This window comes from Hypomesus nipponensis, chromosome 19 (genome assembly GCF_054491055.1).
Source record: "Hypomesus nipponensis isolate SF chromosome 19, ASM5449105v1, whole genome shotgun sequence".
In the NCBI taxonomy this organism is placed as follows: domain Eukaryota; kingdom Metazoa; phylum Chordata; class Actinopteri; order Osmeriformes; family Osmeridae; genus Hypomesus; species Hypomesus nipponensis.
Window position 1 is genome coordinate 16,117,964 of NC_140379.1, and position 4,501 is coordinate 16,122,464.

The window sequence follows — 4,501 nt, forward strand, 5'->3', positions numbered from 1 at the left end:
GGAATGTGCCGGCTGCCCTCCATTTCCCATTAGCTGTTTTATTTCACGGGGAATTTGCTTCCTCCATGCTGTAATTGCTATGTAGGCACCTCCTGACTGTGGGCATTAGGATTTTTACGCAATCTTTTACGCAGGTGAGAGATGCATAAATTACCCTTTCAGCAGCATCGTTATTTGATTGTAATTCTCTGTTATTTGCCAGTACATTGGGTGTATCAGAATGCTTTGCTAGTCTTTAACATTGTAACTAATGTTATTAGCTGGCTTCTGGGGGTCAGAACAGTCCACCCAATCCCCCCACTGATATAAAAACGTCATCGGAGAGCTGTAAAAAAAAAAACATGGACACGACTTTTTCCTCCAACAATTTCTCTCAAATCTACATAGTAGTGTGGTTGATATAGTAGCTCTGATTTGCTGTTGTATTGACATTATTGGCTTCTTAATGTGTCCTTTAAGTGTAAGCAGACTTGTAGCATAAACCCTCAATGTTGTAGAAACCCAACTACTGTCTGACTTAATCCAATATGTTGAACACTCCCCCCTATGTTTTGCCAGTGGCAGAGCCCTTTATTGTAAAGTTGAGTCATTTGAATCTCCATTGTTTTCCGTTACCAGGAAACCAGACAATGTATATGTTTTAGTTTAAAAAAGGATATTTGTTCATGTTAAGGGAAAGAAAGAGATAATCTTACCTCCTGGTAATGAGGGCAAGGTAATTAAGTCTGTTTCTCCCTCTTCTTTCATACGTTTTCGGGGGTCCGGTTACTGCAAATTAGTCGTCAATTGTGTGTTTAGAATTCCAGACACACGCTGTATTGAATGACCAAATTGCAATAAGACTTTCAGCAGCGGAGGCCAAAACCGGGGGCCATAATGATATTCATTTTCAAACAGGAGAACATTCTAATGGGCAATTAAGACGATCAAGCCTGCCAAGCTACACGTGAAGAACGGAGTCCTGGTGCCAGCGATTACGTGTCCTCCACCCCCTGCCTCCTTCCTCCTCTGGCCCGGGCTTTGTCTTACATGTGTGTGCATAAGAAACAGGCTGGAGAAAAGGGGGAAAAGGCTCCAAAAGCACAATATAATTGAACTTTCCACATTATTTCTCACTAATATGTGCTGCCACTTGGTCTCATTAGTGGAATGATGTGCTCTCCAGTTCTGGAATGAACTCTTTGCCCGAGTAATTAAGGCTCCTAAAGTTTCCAGTCCTTTGTTTAAAGAATTCGTCCTTGTGCTCTCCATGCCCCATCAGCTGCCTAATTAGCAGGGCCTTTGTGTGATTAAAAATTCTCACAGAGATTCCATTGGATATTTTCCTCTGTTAATGAGTGTTTGTGGACAGCTGGGAACGGGCGCAGCCTCCCTGCTCACAGGACCTCCTGTGCATTGGGCAGACCTCTGTCAGGGCCCAGGAGTGAGAGCTGTCATTTCCGTAATGGGGATGGAAATTGGTCAAAAAACCCACCCCGGCCCCTGCAGGAATGGAAATGCCTTGAAATATAAATGAGGATGAATATTCATATTTTCTTTCCGACTTCAATAGAAATGTGCTGAGTTTTAATATACATGTCTGTCAGTTTAAGCAGCCCCCGGAACTAGGCGTGCTAGTGTCTGCCCATTAATACGGCCCCTGGCTTCATTTGCTATTATCCTCAGGTTCCTTTCTCTCCCTAAAGTTGGGGTCACCCTCTCCACCGAGAATTGCGCGCTGGAAGCTTTCCTTTTGTAGCGTTTCTCCCACTTAGCGAGGTAGAAAGAGGGCTGTGGAAGAACCAGAGAGGCATTTAATGAAGCCCACTCGGAAGTAAGGAAGGCAGGGGTCAAACTCAAATGAAAGGAACAAGGCAGGCTATGTGTGCAGGAGAGGAGGAATCCAGAGGGAGAAGAGGAGCAGCGTTGGGAGGAAAGGCCTCCAGAAAATACGCTCCACATCGGTTTGGCTGTCTGGCAAACGACGCCTCCCAGCCCATGCTGCAGCTGCTGCCTTCCCTCCACTGTGACTCCAATTTGTCTCCTCGACTAAGGAATGAGAGGGGTACAAACGCTAATGCACTTGCTCCCATCATTCATATCTGTATCAATAATGAACCATTTTTGTTTTACAGAAACGTTCGCTTCACACGGAGGGTCTGGGACGAGTTTAAACACAGTGCGTCAGAGGGGAAAAAAACTTTTTCCACCGACAAGGAGAGAGGAAGGCATTCAAAGCTGCTTGTGTGAATCTTGCTTTGGCAGGGCCAGAGGCAGAGAAAAAAAATCAAAGTGACGATAAGGACTTGGCCTGCATGAGGAGAAACTGTTGAAACCAGCGATTCTGGGGGAAGTTTAATTACAAAGTGGAGCGATGGATAGATTTCTGGAAACGTCATTATAAACAGAGATGGGCGTAATGAGCTGCCTGGCTGATTATATTTCTATTTAAAGACTCAGATCTCCAGAGAACACAGCAGCTAATGATAGGACATCTCACACAACCATTTACACCTGAAAGGACACATTTAGCCTTGGAAATAAAGATCTGGCTATTGAAGTTCCCGGAAACAAAAGAAGGAAAATGATTTTTGCCCGTCTCAATATGGTTTTCAAACGCAATCTGATGTGCTCATGATAAGTGCCTTGCAGTGAAGGTTAAAGAGATTAAGCTGATTATCAAATAATAAATCAGAGAGAGCGATGTAGTCTTAATTGCCGGGTTTGCCGAACGTGTTTGTTGATGTCAGGACTGCGTTGGCTTTGTTTGAAACGGATGCTCTCGTTCTCTTCCTGTCTTCTGGTAATCCAGCATCTCGTCGTTTTGAGGAGGCCTTTTGATGCTCTCTATTTCAGCAGACTGAAACACAATGCAGATACCTTTGTGTGTAATTGGTGGTTTTGTGGTCATGATAGCATGTGGCATGTGGAAGCCGTTCATGTTGTGTGACTTCCGAATCCAAGGTTCCCACTATGGTGTGGGAGTCACAGAGAGTTGAATTTTCTTCCACTTTCTTCTGGTAATTTGTTTGTTTGTTTTTAATTAAAATCTAATGTAGCCTTCTTAGGGGCTGGCAGCTTTGCAGCTCTGCCCAGCGACTGGGGGATATTTAATAAGCTGCAGTGCTAAAAGTTGTTTCATTAGGTGTGAAAAGGGCCGATAACTCAATAGCCACCAGCCAAACATCCTGGCCGTGCCGGCTGCCTGCCTCCTTAATCTGTTTTTCATTCTGCCTGGCGTGGTGTAGCGGTGCAGGGGGCTCCACAAAACGGAAAAGACATTCATCACCGTCGGGCCCCCAACAAACCTGGGGGAGAGAGCCAGCCAGCTAAGCTAAAGAGAAAGGCCTGGGCAAGGCTTAGCAAAGACTCACAACACCTCATTGGATGTGTGAGGGTGGATATGTGGGTGTGAATGTGGGTGTTTTCTCTGAGCATGAGATGCTAGCATTGAGTTATGTGACAACAGGAATACCTGCATCATGTTGTATGAGTGGAGTGATATGAAATAACTCATGTATGTTTGACTTATGAAGTATGCCCCAATACTCATACCACCATACTATATAGTATGCCAGAAAAACATTTTGCATTGGACATGACATAGTATGTCGAATGCAGTATGCCAGGATGTCCTATTGTAAAGTGGTTGTATTTTGCAGTGTACAAGCCAGTATGCTTTTCGGGCCCACAATTCTGTACACAGCAAAAGATACATCTCGTCGACTGAGCTGCATGCATTACAAAGTAACAACACTGTCTAAGGTACTAAAGGTAAAAAACATTTGCACCAACCAGTTTTTCAACAATATTACAATTTTGTGCCAAAAACTATGACAGATGTATGAGCGAGTGGGTCAAAGTTCAAGACGGAATGTTATGACAGGACAGTGTGTCTCAATGGTATGCATACAGCAAGCAGTACATACTTGGTAAGGGTAGCTGCAGTACTTACTAGAAGCAAGAGACACATGGAGGGTCCCCTGGCAGCTCAGCTGAGGTCACGACCTTAGCCCCCACCGTGCCTGCCAGTCACCTGCTAATGCATGCTGGGAGCTGACATGGTTGGAATAGTGGTATCTTTGCTCTCAGTTACTGGCAGATGACCAAGTTTAGCAGAGAGAACAGCAGAGCTGGTCTGAAGAACCGTGGACCACGCAGTCCTCATTCAGGGCAAGTCCAGTTTACCAGGAGTGAGCCAGTCTCAAGCAACACGCCCTGCCATTGCAGTACCTGTGTGCTGTCACCCCAATGCTTGTGTTCCAAGCTGCTCAACATGGCCCCATTTGGAGCAGGAGTTTACAAGAAAGAAATTCTTAAAAGTAAAAAAAAACCAGCACGGTAACAAGCCTCCTTTCTCCTACCTGACACGTTTGACAGGCCAAGTATCTCCTAGACGCTTTCTTTTCTTTTTTCTCATCCTGAATAGATTATCACAGGGCCTAATTTGCTGGCTGAGATCTGTGGCGGAGTGGTGGGCACCCTCCCCCCTCCTCCTCCCCTCCTCCTCCCCTCCTCCCCC

The 4,501-nt window shown here is 45.2% G+C and overlaps 1 long non-coding RNA gene across 1 annotated transcript; it reads left to right on the forward strand.

The window, feature by feature from the left end:
• The first annotated feature begins 639 nt into the window (after positions 1–639).
• On the forward strand, positions 640–2,497 carry LOC146247219 (uncharacterized). Its single transcript, XR_014732265.1, has 3 exons — positions 640–715; positions 898–1,031; positions 2,115–2,497. It is a non-coding gene; the product is annotated as an uncharacterized LOC146247219 (long non-coding RNA).
• Positions 2,498–4,501: the final 2,004 nt, after the last annotated feature.